General features: G+C 37.6%; 1 long non-coding RNA gene across 1 annotated transcript; it reads left to right on the top strand.

Moving 5' to 3' along the window:
* Window positions 1-447: 447 nt before the first annotated feature.
* Window positions 448-15733, top strand: LOC145516594 (uncharacterized). Its single transcript, XR_014061530.1, has 3 exons — window positions 448-559; window positions 2965-3031; window positions 15477-15733. It is a non-coding gene; the product is annotated as an uncharacterized LOC145516594 (long non-coding RNA).
* The last annotated feature ends 879 nt before the right edge of the window (window positions 15734-16612 follow it).

Raw genomic sequence — 16612 nt, 5'->3', positions numbered from 1 at the left:
CACTTCAGTCGTGTCTGACTCTTTGTGACCCTATGGACTGCAACACACCAGGCTCCCCTGTCCATGGGATTCTCCAAGCAAGAATTCTGGAATAGGTTGCCATGCTCTCCTCCAGGGGATCTTCCTGACCCAGGGATCAAACGTGAGTCTCATATGTCTCCTGCATTGGCAAGCAGATTCTTTACCACTGGCACCACCTAGGAAGCCCCTGGTTAAAGGTTATTAACCCCTCTATAAGTCTGAGTCTAGTGGGTGAGGGCATATTCCCAGTAAAAATCTTAATTTCTTGAAAGTCTGTCAGAAAATTTCTCATTTTACCATGAATATTAACTGCTTTCCAGAAGGACAGTGAAATACATCCCAGAAAAAGTTCTGGTCTTAAATGTTAGTCACTCAGTTCTGTCCAACTCTTTGTGACCTCATGGAGCCCACCAGGCTCCTCTGTCCATGGAATTCTCCAGGCAAAAATACTGGAGTGGGTTGCCATTTCCTTCTCCAGGGGGTCTTCCTGACCAGGGATTGAACCTGTGTCTCCTACATTGCAGGCAGGCTTTACCTAGTAGGTTTGAGAAATATCTTTTTCATTTAAGTTGTAAAATATATTGTATGACAATAAATGATAAACTTTTCTGCATACACTTTAAAGTGACTTCAGTCTATAATATCTACCTAAGGAATTAGTTTATAGCTGCAAAATATTAAGTATCTTCAATAATCCATAAGTAATTCCTATCTATTATCTCAGCTTATTTCTCAAAACATGTGTTTCTCTGATGACAAAAATAGCAAAATTTCTTACAAAAAAAAAAAGTTGTGACATTTCTAAAGATGCTTTATCTCTCCAGATTATGAAGTATTTGCCAGATTCAAAGGCTTATGTTATATAAGGAGATCATGACTGGGAATTTTGAATACTGACTATTCATTTATTTTAGATCTGGGAGCAAGGAAAATTAGAATTGATAATCAGCCAAAAACTAAGACATCTCAGTTCTCAAGCTATCTATCCTAATATAATCTTCTGTACATAAACACAAGTCAAGACTTCTACATCCCCACTTTATATTGTTTTAAGATTCAAAGGGGCTACAGGGCCTTGGATCCACAAGGAAACAAACTTTGCCATCAATATACATTGGAGAAGCAATTCAAATACAGAGCATGAAAAGAGGAAAAATGACACTGAAGGAGATCAAAAATATACATGAAAAGAGTTTTAAATATTCATTTTGATAGTGAAGAGTGTCACCTTATTCTAAATAACAAAAAGAATGTGACATTGAAGAACTTATGAAGATCTACTTTAGACTATGCGGCATAGAATTTGGGTCATTATGAGATTGTTGTCTTCATTTACTACCACATTTTTTCCTACTTTCCTTCCGTTATATTTTCATAGATTGCTCAGTCTCTTTAAAGATATTTTCTATGGACATTTTTAACAAAATACCTAGTAATCTTATTTTTTTTATGACAAGTTATCTCAAATAATCATGTGCTCTTGTTTATAATGTAGCTAAAAATGTATGCCTTAAATGAAGATATGCATTTCAAAGAAAGTCACAAAGCTTTTATAAGTAACAAATACAACTATGAAGCAGAACTAGTTAGCTTGTAATGGTGAAAGTGGAGGGAGGAGTCATAGATCATAGGAATTCTGTTTCAACATATTAAAAATCTAGGATACATTAGGAAAGAGGAAAGTTTTGGAAAACATTGAGTTATTTTTATGCCTATGTTTCAGAACTAATCTTACTTCTTATCTATGAGATATTAAGAATAGCATAAATATAAATACTGGGTACTTCAAAGAAAAAAGTCACTATTGGAAAGGAGAGAGTGTGGATTGAGCTATGAGGATGAAAAGGTCTGAAAATGCAGCCTATTCAGAAATAGTAAAGAACCAAAATGCAGCTTTCAACTAAAAGAGTAGCAAACCCACTGGCAGACAAAGAATGGCTCAGCAGAAAGGGAAATCTCTAGATTAGAGCAGGATGCACAGAAGGTTTCTGCTACTATTGGAGCACACTCAAGAGTGAAAGGTTGTCAGGAGATTACAGAATTTAAACCCAAGTAACCCACTAATCCTAGGTACACTCACACAAAACTGCAGATGTGTATCACCTGTACTTACAACAGCAGAATTCTTTTTGTAAAGAGTTCCAATCTAATGGGTATCAATCCTTAGAGTGTATGGGTTTATATAGGGAGAAAGAGAAATAAAATCTGCTCTATGTATTAGTATTTATACATTAATTTTAAAATTATTTTACTACAAACATCTTTTTATTAGGTCTGATTCACATTACACACAAAAAATAACGTGTGCATTTAATTTTTTTATTCTAGCAATAACACTCAGAAGAGTAATGGGGTTATTACAAAATATTAGTTATAAAAAGAAAGTATAGATAGGGTTAAGAATCATTGTCCTAAATACTGATGTGTATAGGGATTTGTGGAGCAGAGCATGGCAACTCACTCCAGTATTTTTGTCTGGAGAATCTTATGGACAGAGGAGCCTGGTGGGCTGCAGTCCATGGAGTCGCAGAGGGTTGGACACAACTGAAGTGATTAAGCAAGCACGCATGCATGCACAGGGATTTGTATTGCATTCTCTGTAATAGCCTCACTGCTAAATGGACTTCTAATTTTTATATAATTGTGCATTTCATAATAGAAAGTATTAATAAATATTTGGAATTAGGAAGAATAAATGTGAATAAACATAGGCAGCAGTAAAGGAAAAGTTGTCAGATTAATTTGAAAATATGACTTGGACTCTATCTCCTACAGGTTTCCTATTTTCAGCTTTATAAAATTTAAAATGCAGAATATAGTTATTAAAAATAACCAAAAATAGAAGGAACGACTGGATCAAGTAAACATGTTTACATTAAAAAAAGGAACATGGGTCTTATTTTTGCAATAATTAATGAAACAATTAACCACTCAACCTTGCAGACTGCCCTGTAGCAGCTGATTCTTTGAAGAGCCAGAGGACTTACCTGGATGGTGACACCTAAGGAAGGTCTGTTAGTCCTTTTATCCATAATATTTCCCCTGTGTTGCTCAGAATCCTTGCTGTTTAATCACTCCATTTGCTTGCATTTTTTGTATACATGTTGCCTTAGTGGTTCAATCACACTAAGCCGTAAGTTCTATGTATAATTTAGATGGTCTATGAGTTCACCAAAATCATTCCCTGAGCACCTATCCTGTGGTGAGAAGTATTCTGGATAATGTGGTATGGCTGTGAACAAGAAGGAGATAAATCTGTTGCTTTGTGAAGCTTATATCCTTCTGGAAGGAATACATCATAAATAAATAAGAAAATACATAATAATTCAGATGGTGAAAGAGCTTTAGTGAAAAACAGTGCAGGCAAGAGAGAAGGGAACATCAGGATGGAGCTTTGGGGAGGGTTTACAATTTTAAGCAGCATGATCAGCAAGATCATCATTGAGTTGAATATTAAACAGTGGCCAAAAGGGATTTATCAGTCAATATAATTAAGCATCCTCCTGTGCCTTGCTACTTAAAGTAGGTTCATTCATCTGTATCATGTGGGAGATTGAAAGACATACAGAATCCTAAGCCTACCCCGTATCTACAAGCAAGATTTAGGATTTTAACAAGATCCTCAGGTGGTCCATATGTGGATTAATATTTGGCAAGTACAGGGCAAATAAAGTTTTAGACGAGGTAAATAAATTATAAGGGCATTTTAGAGAACTGCCAAATAAGTCAGATTTCATTCAGACAAATAGAGTAGGAGAGAGAGACTCAGTGTAAACAGCTCACTCAAACTCCACCAGGGGGTAAAGGAAGAGGTGGGAGGCTTTTTAAATGCCAAGTGTGCTTCTAGGTGGCTCAGTGGTAAAGAGTTGGCCCACCAATGCAGAAGATGTAACAGACATGGACAGATTCGATCCCTGGGCTGGGAAGGTCACCTGGAGGAGGACATGACAACCCACTCTGGTTTTCTGGCTGGGATAATCCTGTGGACAGAGGACTACAGATCATGGTGGACTATAGATCTTGGTTTCCCAAAAAGTCAGACAAGATTAAGCAGCTGAGCCACAAACATATACACATACTTGCTAAAGAAAAACAGTAAGGATGTTAAGAGGGGTGGAGGTAGTCAATGTAGTTTGCTGATTGGTACTTATTTGATAGAGAAACAACTTTTATATCTTCAGGAGAGAAGTTAACTTTGCAATTGAAGCCAGGTGCACTGTAATTAAATTCTTACTCTCTCACAGGAACTGGGAGACAGGAGAGTGATGTCTCTAGATGCCTACATTTCAAAGAGATGACTTATAAGTCTTTGAGGAAATATTTCTGGTTTGGTAGAGCATTAATGTCTCGAAGGGGAGAGAAAGGATTTATAGTTGCAAGTTTTTTGAAATAGCTACTCTAAGAAAAGGGAAGAGAGAGGCCCATAGTCATGTTTTGGCTGGAACAAATAGTAAATTCCTTTGGCAATGCTGAATTTTCTCAGGCAGATATTTTGAAAGGACCTGGAATCCTTCTAGGGAGATGAACTTGGGCCAACAGAAGTCACGCTAGAGTGTAGTCGAATCTCAGTGTGAAGGGTTATGAGGTTGATGGACAGAGTCATCCATGCCAAGAATTTTGAACTTTTTAGGAAGATATTGAAACTGATGACAAACTCCCTATTTAACAATTTTACCCATGACTATCCCTGACCTGCCTCTTGAGAAATCTGTATGCAGGTCAGGAAGCAACAGTTAGAACTGGACATGGAACAACAGACTGGTTCCAAATCGGGAAAGGAGTACATCAAGGCTGTATATTGTCACCCTGCTTATTTAACTTATATGCAGAGCACATCATGAGAAATGCTGGACTGGAGGAAGCACAAGCTGGAATCAAGATTGCTGGGAGAAATATCAATAACCTCAGATATGCGGATGACACCACCCTTATGGCAGAAAGCAAAGAAGAACTAAAGAGCCTCTTGATGAAAGTGAAAGAGGAGAGTGAAAAAGTTGGCTTAAAACTCAACATTCAGAAAACTAAAATCATGGCATCCGGTTCCATCACTTCATGGCAAATAGATGGGAAACAGTGGCTGACTTTATTTTGGGAGCCTCCAAAATCACTGCAGATGGTGACTGCAGCCATGAAATTAAAAGACGCTCACTCCTTGGAAGGAAGTTATGACTAACCTAGATAGCATATTAAAAAGCAGAGACATTACTTTGCCAACAAAGGTCTGTCTAGTCAAGGCTATGGTTTTTCCAGTGGTCGTGTATGGATGTGAGAGTTGGACTGTGAAGAAAACTGAGCGCTGAAGAATTGATGCTTTTGAACTGTGGTGTTGGAGAAGACTCTTGAGAGTCCCTTAGACTGCACGGAGATCCAACCAGTCAATCCTAAAGGAGATAAGTCCTGGGTGTTCATCGGAAGGACTGAAGTTGGAGCTGAACTCCAATACTTTGGCCACCTGAAGCAAAGAGCTGTCTCATTTGAAAAGACCTGATGCTGGGAAAGATTGAAGGCAGGAGGAGAAGGGGACGACAGAGGATGAGATGGTTAGATGGCATCACCAACTCAATGGACATGAGTTTGGGTAAACTCTGGGAGCTGGTGATGGACAGGGAGTCCTGGTGTGCTGTGGTCCATGGGGTCACAAAGAATCAGACACAACTAAGCGACTGAACTGGACTGAACTGAACTTAACTGATCCATGGACTTACTGCTGGTCACGCTGACTTTCCTAACCTGCCTCCTGGCACTTCTAAATTAGAAATAGGAAGCAATTCATGCATGTTAGATATTACCATTTCCTTTTTTGGGATGAATTTTGGTGCCATAGCCAGCCATGTTTCTTAATCTCACATTAATCCAACATGTTTATTGCTTTTTGTAATATTTTTAATGCTAACAATACCATGTTAACACTGTGAAAATAAATGAATTTGGACAATGCTTTATAAATGAGGTTCTATTCATCCCATATCTGTATATCTTCAGTGCTTTTTCAGTTTTCAGGTACAAAAGCTGGCTCTCCGCACTGTGGAGCCATGGTAGATTTATATAAACTGTTATATTTCAGTTTCCATAATTGGACAAGTAAGAATTGAAATAGTTTCTGCTTCCCAGGATGATTAGGAGTATTAGATGAGATAAACTTTTCAAAAAGTTTATCCTAACTCTTGACTCACATCAAACATTCTAGTTGCAAAGAACAGAATTTTCTAAGTCACTCTGGGCTACTTGGAATATGAACTAGATGAATCTGATATCTCATGCCCAGCTTTCCCAGAGGAAGGAACTATGTATGCATGCAATCTTAATTTTCTATGGGAAGTCATGCTTCTAATTACTACACCATTCCTCATGACCAAGACTTACAGGCATTGTGTGTGTGTTCTTGGTTGCTTAGTTTTGTCCAACTCTCTGCGACCCCATGGACTGTAACCCACCAGTCTCCTCTGCCCATGGGGATTCTCCAGGCAAGAATACTGGAGTGGGTTTCTATGCCCTCCTCCAGGGGATCTTACAACCCAGGGATTGAACCCAGATCTCCCACATTGCAGGTGGATTTTTTACTGTCTGAGCCACCAGGGAAACACAGGTGTTAGGCAGCTGGTATTTTCAGATGCCCTCTGTAAACAGCTGACAACCATATTTCCAGTGTTTCCAACGTCAATCAATCCTACTACTGATTAGGTTTCTTTCTTATATCTGCCCTGCAATAGGTAATATAGCAGAAGGGCAGTGAACCTCCACTGTCACACTGGTCCCAGAGAGATCCTCCATGAGATATGAAACAGAGATGGTAGCATGAACCTGATCCTAACATAAACCTTGTGGCAGTAGAATTCATCCTACTGCCGGTAGGCATGGTGCCTGAGAGGAGAAGCTCCAGATGGGACAGCATGCATGATACATGGGATGTTTTCTACATTATTATAATCTTACCTCTTTACAGTAAGAACCTGTAATATGAAGCCACTAGTCACCATGTTGTTGTTAAAGTTGATGATGATTAGAATGTGAGAGTACATACACACACACACACACACACACACACACACACATACACACACAGGAGTTTGGTTACACATATAAAGCCTTGTCTTTTATGACGTATTTAGGAAGAGGAAGGTTTCTGAAAGACATCACACCCCAAGTACTCTCCTCTTTGAAATACAGATCCAATTAAAGCGTCTAGTGCCTATTTCTATTTGATGTTCTGAGAGAGATTACAACTGTACAACTGGAGCTCTGTAGGTGTCTAAGTGTAGTTCAATTCGTCTAGCATAAGGCAAGCATCCTGCCCCTAAGAATCTGACCTTTTGTCCCGCCCTTTCCTTTAAATTCAGGCTCTTGGCTGGGCAGCAAGATCATCAGGGTTAGTTATAAAACCATTTTTTAGAACTGATACTTTAAAATCTCCTACTGTAGTTACAAAACCATAACATCTTTTGAGCGAGTAAACTCGGCAGGAAATTATCTGGACTCAGTCCTTAAAACTTTGCTCCCAGCAGGAGCTGAGATCTAAACTTCTTACTATTATTTTGTGATATATATATACATACATATATATATATGTATGTATATATATATATATATATGAAAGTATCCATCTCATGTCAGAATGCTTTAGTGTTACTGGGTGAACATTGTGTTAGAGATCTGTAGATAGGTGATAAAAGTATAGAACTAAAATTATCAAAGAATTATGAAATTTGAAAATTGAAACTTTCAGGAATTTCAAGTTAGCTCCATTTATTGAGTCAAATACTTGACCTATTGGTAGAAGACCAGACCTGTTCACTTCATGGACTGTTTATTGCTAAAATACACATTACGGTTTAATAGATTAGGGTGGGGAAAATGAACCTTTGTTAGGACAAGAAGAGATTAGGGTGGGGAAAATGAACCTCTGTTAGGGCAAGAAGAAAGTAAATTTACCTTTACTTCTAAACATTGAATTTAGTTACTATGTAACTATGAACTATGAAAGAGACATGCTATTTCTAAGGGAGATAATTTACTACACACAGCAATCGCAGTATTGTGTGACTTTTTCCCCCCTTTTTTGTCTTAAAATAAGGTGCTTTGTACAGGCTAGCAGTTTAGCTTAACCTAAAACCTATAGGTGTGAATTTTTGACATTAAGCATGACATGAAAAGCTTAAATGTTTCCTGTGCTCTTAACATGTCTGATTCTTCTCGGCACTAGCCAATTATTACCACTTGAGTCATTTTTTTTAGCACATTTCTTACCTCAGTGATAAGTTCCTTCCTGTCAAAACCTACAATTTATGTTTAGTGTAGAAATGATAAAAGTGAATTCATCTCTGAATCATCAAACTACCCTGTTCTGTCGCGTTCTGCTGTTCTGCAGTCTTTCAGTACCTTTACCAGCATTAAAATAGATCTGCTATCACTAAAAACTTAACTGAGTTAATTAGCTCTTAATTCTTCCAGGTGTACTTGACTAGAGGGAAGAAATTTTATAGGGAAGAGGTATTAGACTAATAAGGAAAGACTTCATTATAACCCTGAAAACTTTCAATCTTGGTAGGCAAATGCCACTGATGGCCGTTGAGTAGAAAACCAAAACCTTTTAGAAGCAATGTCATTCCACAGTCAGCCCTCTATATCCATGGTTTCCAAATCTGTGGACTCCATAAATTCGAATTAAAATATTTTAAAAAATCCAGAAAGTTCTAAAAAGCAAAATGAATTTGCTACATGCTGGCAACTATGCACATAGCATTTACATTATATTAGGTGTTATGTTGAATTAAAGGTAATCTAGAAATGATTTAAAGTATACAGAAGGAAACTGTATAGGTTATATGCAAATACAACACTTTTATATCAGAGACTTGAGCATCTTCCAGTTTTGGTTTCTGCTGGGGATCCCTGGAACAAATCTCCCACAGATACTAATGGGTGACTGTAAAGGATGAATTAGGGGGCAGAGGCCTGAATATTATGGAAAAGTTAACAGATTTGTTCAGAGCTCCTGAATGTGCAGAGCTCCTGACATGATGTTCAATTTGTGATTTGAACTACAATGAAGTTGGTGATTTATACAAATGATATTGTGATTTGTATAACTCACAAATTTTAAAAACAGAAGTCTGTGTCAACTACATAGTAACCACTCTTTAAATAATGATTGATTGAATGAATGAAGGGTAACTATTCTAAATATCATATTAGAAGAAATGAAAAAATATTTGGTATCTGTATTAAAAATTTTTGCTTCGTTCTCTTAAAGAATAACTGGAAGAATATTGACATGTAAGATATTATCTATAAAACCAAAATTCTTTGAGATAGTTCACAATCCTTTATTGTTCAGCATTTTTGGCAACACAAGTTAGCTCCAAAAATTGTGTCTTGAATTTGAAATAATGGGTAAATCTGAAATTAAGTGCTTCAAAAAAAGCTATGTATAAAATAATAATAACTTTCTGTAACTTGAGAACTTCTACAATAATAACTGTTGAATCATCTCATGGAAGTATAGCTTATAAGTTTTTGTGCTGGAGAAAATTATCATTAATCAGACATCATCATGCAAAGTTAACTATAGAGTTATATTTTTCATCTTAAATAAAGCAAATCTACCTGTGGCTCCTAATTGACTAAGATATCCTCAATGTCCCTCTTAAGCTTAACTAAACTTTAATTAGCCTTCTTCCTAATGGTGGGCCCCTGACTTTCTTTTCTAAGAGCATCGTTTTGTTTTAGAAATCTTGCTTTGTAAATTGTTTGTCTCTTTTTTTGAGATGTAAATCTACAAACCTGGAATGTCTTTCTCAAGAAACTAGAGGTCATCTCTTTTGAAATATAATCATCAAGAAAATTAGAGCTCCTGCCTCCTAGTCTCTGAGGAAGGGTAGGAACCTAATTTCAATAAATGCCAGCTAACAAACACGGATGGCCTAATCACATTGACTAAACTTTCTGAAATATTACTTTTCCAGTAGGTTACCCTAGCATTTAAAAATGCTCCCACCTATTCTTTCAGCAAAGTTGTGTTCATTCTCTCCTCTACTACAATAGTATCAAAGTTTAACTTGACCAGTTCACTGGTAGGTGAAATTTTTCTTTTATACATTGTAGCTGCAATCCAGTCCTGTTCCTTTCTCTCTCATTTCATTTCAGACTTGTTTCCTTTGCATTTTCATCATCTTTCTTGCCTCATTTTCTAAAATTCTACTGCTACTGTGTTACAAAAGTTTCTTTGTTGCCTCATTTAGTTTTTTTCACAGTTTGCATTTTTATCAATCTCTCTCTTCTTTTGAAGCTATCTTCTATTCCACCAATAAAACAATGCACTTCTTTCTTGAAATTTCTCCCTTGACTTCCATGATTCAATTTTCTATACATTAGTTATAGCACCTATTCTGTTGTTGTTGTCTTTTATCTCCTTCTGTTTTAAAGTATTAAAGGTTGAATTATTTCACTCTCCTAAACCGCAAGAGTTTCCTATTCAATATTCCTACATTTTTTAGTGGTATGAGATTTTTACTGATACTCAAGCTAGAAACTAGGTCTACAATTACTCTTTTACTCTTCCTGGTTTTATGCCTCAATACAATTTGTCACATTTCCTTTTTTTACTCTTATCCTCCAGATTGTTTTATATTTAGTCAGCCAACTCCATTTTCACTATTGTTTTCCCAAATCAAAGCCCTTGTCTACAATGGAGAAAAGACAATCTCTTTAACAAGTGGTGCTGGGAAAACTGGTCAACCACTTGTAAAAGAATGAAACTAGAACACTTTCTAACACCATGCACAAAAATAAACTCAAAATGGATTAAAGATCTAAATGTAAGACCAGAAACTATAAAACTCCTAGAGAAAAACATAGACAAAACACTCTCCGACATAAATCACAGCAGGATCCTCCATGACCCACCTCCCAGAATATTGGAAATAAAAGCAAAAATAAACAAATGGGACCTAATTAAAATTAAAAGCTTTTGCACAACAAAGGAAACTATAAGCAAGGTGAAAAGACAGCCCTCGGAATGGGAGAAAATAATAGCAAATGAAGCAACAGACAAACAATTTAATCTCAAAAATATACAAGCAACTCCTGCAGCTGAATTCCAGAAAAATAAACGACCCAATCAAAAAATGGGCCAAAGAACTAAACAGACAGTTCTCCAAAGAAGACACACAGATGGCTAACAAACACATGAAAAGATGCTCAACATCACTCATTATTAGAGAAATGCAAATCAAAACCACAATGAGGTACCATTTCACGCCAGTCAGAATGGCTGCTATCCGAAAGTCGACAAGCAATAAATGCTGGAGAGGGTGTGGAGAAAAGGGAACCCTCTTACACTGTTGGTGGGAATGCAAACTAGTACAGCCACTATGGAGAACAGTGTGGAGATTCCTTAAAAAACTGTAAATAGAACTGCCATATGACCCAGCAATCCCACTGCTGGGCATACACACCGAGGAAACCAGAATTGAAAGAGACACGTGTACCCCATTGTTCACTGCAGCACTGTTTGCAATAGCCAGGACATGGAAGCAACCTAGATGTCCATCAACAGACAAATGGATAAGGAAGCTGTGGTACATATACACAATGGAATATTACTCAGCTATTAAAAAGAATACATTTGAATCAGTTCTATTGAGATGGATGAAACTGGAGCCCATTATACAGAGTGAAGTAAGCCAGAAAGAAAAACACCAATACAGTATACTAATGCATATATATGGAATTTGAAGGATGGTAACGATAACCCTATATGCGAGACAGAATAAGAGACACAGTTGCATAGAACAGTCTTATGGACTCTGAGGGAGAAGGTGAGGGTGGGATGTTCTGAGAGAATAGCATTGAAACATGTATATTATCATATGTGAAACAGAACACCATTCCAGGTTCGATGCATGAGACAAATGCTCAGGGCCGGGGCAATGGGATGACCCAGAGGGATGGGATGGGGAGGGAGGTGGGACGGTGGTCCAGGAAGGGCAACACATGTAAACCCATGGCCGATTCATGTAAATGTATGGCAAAAACCACTACAATATTGTAAAGTAGTTAACCCCCAACTAAAATAAATAAATTTATTAAAAAAAAATAAAAAAAATAAAGATCTAAAAATTACACCTTGAAAAAAAAAAAAAGCCCTTGTCTCTAACTCTGGTTTTTCATCTTCAGTTTCTGTAAAACTTTTCCTCCACCTACACCATCCTACCTCTTTACATTCCTCATAATCTTTCTCATATACTACTTGTGTCACTTTGATGCCCAGGTTGGAGGGGATCTCCAACTTCAACAATTTCCATCCCCATTGCCATGTCCTACCTCAATAATTTACAGCAAGTTACTCAACCTCTCGGAGCCTAAATTTGGTCATCTTTGAAATGGAGATGATGATAACAGTGATGCACCTTCTTCACAAGATTCCTGTACTGAAATGACAGGATCTCTGATGTGAATGTTACTACAGTACCTAAAACACAGCACACACTATTCAAGTGTTAGTTGTTACGATACTGAAGACTCCCAAGTCTCCAGCTCCAGTTAATCTTCTTTCTGACTTCAGACTCACCCATCCAACTGCTTTCTCCATATGCTTATTCTGCAATTATCCAAACACATCCAAAACTAAACTCTATATTTTATGCTCAAACCTACTGTTCTTCCTACATATTTCATTTTAATACTACTATACCGTGATAGCTTCCCAGGTAGCAATAGTGGTAAAGAACACGCTTGCCAATGTAGGAGACGTAAGAGACATGGGTTTGATCCCTGGGTTGAGAAGATCCTCTGGAGAAGGAAATGTCAATCCATTCCAGTATTCTTGCCCAGGAAATTGCATGGACAGAAGAGCCTGGCGGGCTACAGTCCATAGTGTTGCAAAGAGTCGGACACGCCTGAAGCAACTTAGCACACATACACACATACCGTAGGTGCCCAAACCATGAATCTGAAAATCATACCTACACTTCCTTTCCTTTGGCCTCATACAGTCAACAATTCCATTAGTATAGTAGTAGCAGTTCTACTCTATTACTGTTTTTTGGATTCCCTTTCTCTACTTCAAGACAACCTCTCTGAGCGAAAGCTCTTTCCAAATTGAAATCTGCTAATCTTTTGTATTTTCCTCCATCACCCACTAACTTGATTCTGTATTACAAAAACCTGAGTGATCAAGTACTAGCAGAAACTCTCTTCTATGAGAGAGGAAGGGGAGGGGATTATAAAAACTCATAATCTATATATTTATTTTCTCCCTCTCACAAAATAAGGAAAAACAGGGTTTTTTATAAAGCATTTAATTTTCCTGATATGTCTCCCACTAGTCTTCCCAAATCTACTCTTTCCATATTGATCACTAATTAGTTCAAAATACTGGGAAAGTCAAATGATATCAGCAAACAGCAAGTTAAATAGTTGTAAAGGTAACTGTGTCACTTTGCCTATCTCTTTCTGAGTCTAGGTGGGTGAGTCTAGGTAGAAGATCTTTTTCATTCTTGGTTATGAAATCTGAAAGTCTTGAGTCAAGTTTGACACATTTAAAGCTACTGCTTATATTTCATGCCCTTTGTGAGTAAGGACAATTTTTTCTTTTCGAGGACATCAGTCCTTCTCTGCCCTTTTGTTAGATATACCTAACTTGGTCTTTGTTGCTGCTTTTTACTTTTTTACTTTGAGGGAAGTTGAAACAGTACAATGTTTACTGAGTGATGAATTAATGTCTTTTTAAAGTGTAGGTCAAATATGTGTAAACACATACTCCACCTACAGACACTCCTATGTAAAGAAATCTTCTATTTGCCCTTCCGCTTTATTCTCTTATCCACCATTATACTCCAGCTACAGAAGACACGAGTACTCAGTGTAATAGGAGCAAGGTCTCTTTTCTTTAAGCAAATATATTCCAAAGAAATAAAGACAATTTTTCTTGTTCTCATTCCTCTGAGGGAGTTTAGATTGTATATATGTATGTAAATTTACTTTGACTGTATAGTGATTTCTTTTTCTTCCATGTATGTGGGAGGAATAGAAGAATATTCAGTGAGAACAATTTTGAAATATTTTACCCTGCTATCATTGTGTGAAATGACTTAGTAATTCAAGTCAATCATTTCTTCATCTACTTCTCCTGTTAAGGAACATTTGTATTTTAGAATTGATTTCCTGCTTAGCTGAATATTGTTTTCTAATGTCTGGAGGCAAGAATAACTCACATTTTTCTAGCCATCCATGCTGCCATTGCAACAATCAATGCTTAATTTTATGGAAGTCTTACATATACAGAAATTATTTGTAATCTAGTCATTAAAAATGATTTTTAAAATATACCAATAAATATATCAATCACTTAACACTATGCTGGGCCACAAAGGGGAATCATTGCAAAGAAATGTAAAATAAAGACTTCCTTTAATGTAATAGTAGTTGGGAAGACAAAATCAAGTATATCTATGTGAAAAAAAAAGATTTGCAAGCTAATATATTAAAAATACACATCAGTTTCTTAATGTTAAAAATTTGGTTGACTTTACAAATATTTCTGAGAAATTAATTTATCTACTGACTTTATAAAATAAGAATATGTTATGATTTTTGAAAAGATGCTTCATTTAAAATTTATATGACCATTTTAAATTTTATTATAAAAATGGATCTTAATTCTAGCTCACTTTATCAACAATCCCATACTGAGTGCCAGCTAGGTACAAGGAAACAAGCAAGATGCCTGCCCTAAAGAGCTTGCAGTATAAAAGGAAATAAACCACTGTAATCCTGCATTGGTAATTAACAAATCAGTAACTTTATCAGAAATTATTGTAGAAAAGTGGCTCTCAACCTTTGTTGTACATTAGAATCACCAGGGGAGCTGATGATAGGATCCCTTCTCCCAGAGATCCTGGTTAATTGGTCTAAGGTGTCACCTAGGGGCTTCCTAGGTGGCTCAGTCATAAAGAATCTGCTTGCCAATGCAGGAGACACAGGAAACGCGGTTTCAATCCCTGGGTCAGAAAGATCCCTAGAGAAGGAAACGGCAACCCACTCTAGCATCCTTGCCTGGAGAATCCCATGGACAGAGGAGCCTGGTGAGCTACAGTCCATAGAGTCATAAAGAGCTGGACATGACTTAGCAAATAAACAGCAGGAGCAGCAATAACCTAGGCATTAATTTTTTTCCCGCAAAATTCTATTGTGCTGCTAAAACTGAGAGCCACTGCTACAGGTCCCAGGGAGAAAAAGTTACCTTCACCGGGAGTAATCATATGAAGTTTCCCAGAGGTGGTGGGTTTTCCATAGACCACCACTCAAAGTGAGTTTAAAGGCCAGAGGGCTAACAGATATGCAGCGAGGTGTCAGGATCATCAGAAACATGGGCAGTTAGTCAAAGAACAGTACTAAGGCAGGAAAGCACTAGTAATATTTGTTGAGCAATGCATGTTCCTGTTGTTGTTTTTCAGTTGCCCAGTTGTGTCTGACTCTTTGCGACCCCATGGACTGCAACACGCCAGGCCTACCTGTCCCTCACCATCTCCTGGAGTTTGCCCAAGTTCCTGTTCATTGCATTGGTGATGCCATCCAGCCATCTCATCCTCTGATGCCCTCTTCTCCTTCTGCCCTCAATCTTTTCCAACATCAGGGACTTTTCCAGTGAGTCATCATAGAAGAGATAGGTGACAGAAACAGAAATAAAAGTGAAGCTGAAGGGATTATCTCACTAGCTGTGTGCGTGCTATGCTATTTCTTCTCAACACTCTACTCTGTGAGTGACTGCATAGATGGTGACATCCTCTGCTTTTACCTGTACCTTCACTAGTTGCAAGTTTGCCATTAACCTGCCACTAAACCTACCTCTTTTCCCCTCCTCAATCTGACCTGGCCTTATGATATTTTTGACTAATAGGACACAGTACAATTTGCTAAAGTCCAGATCCAAGCAGAGGCCTCAAGAATCCTTGCACACTTCTACTCTCTCTTTTGGAGCCCTGTCCAGTTACAACATGTGAAGCCCAAAATAACCTGCTAAAATATGAGAAACCACATTCAGCAGAGATATCACATGTTAGTTGAGGCCAGTGTAGGCCAGCAAGTTTCCAGTGATCAGCAGCTGACCCCAACTATATACATAAGCCCAGCCAAGACCAGAAAAACTACCCAGTAAACCCAATTCAAAATGACTGTGCTACAGAATTATATTATAAGTTAATGAGTGCAATTTTATCCACTAACTTTTGGAGTTGACTGTTTTACATCAAGAGTTAATAGATTAAGTCTCACTTCCCGAGCTACTGTGACTGATTCATGGGTTAGACCAAGCCGATCAGCACAAGTTCTTGCTTGGAACATATTCAACTGGAACTGGGAGAAAGGTACTGTCTTTGTCTTGGATTGTCAAACTGGTAGCATACGAGTACACGTAAACCCAGGTGTCTCACTGTGCAGAGAAAAACATTTGCAGGTAAAACAGAATAAAGCTTAAATACAAGGAGATGACCCTGGAGAAGGGACTGGCAACACATTCCAGTATTCCTGCCTGGAAAATTCCATGGACAGAAGAGCCTGGTGGGCTATAGTCCATAGGGTCACAAAGAGTCAG

The sequence above is a fragment of the Giraffa tippelskirchi genome, chromosome 8 (assembly GCF_054371585.1).
Source record: "Giraffa tippelskirchi isolate mGirTip1 chromosome 8, T2T-mGirTip1v1.2.pri, whole genome shotgun sequence".
NCBI lineage: Eukaryota > Metazoa > Chordata > Mammalia > Artiodactyla > Giraffidae > Giraffa > Giraffa tippelskirchi.
Note: the sequence above shows the minus strand (reverse complement) of the source record. Positions and strands in the feature narration are given on the sequence as shown.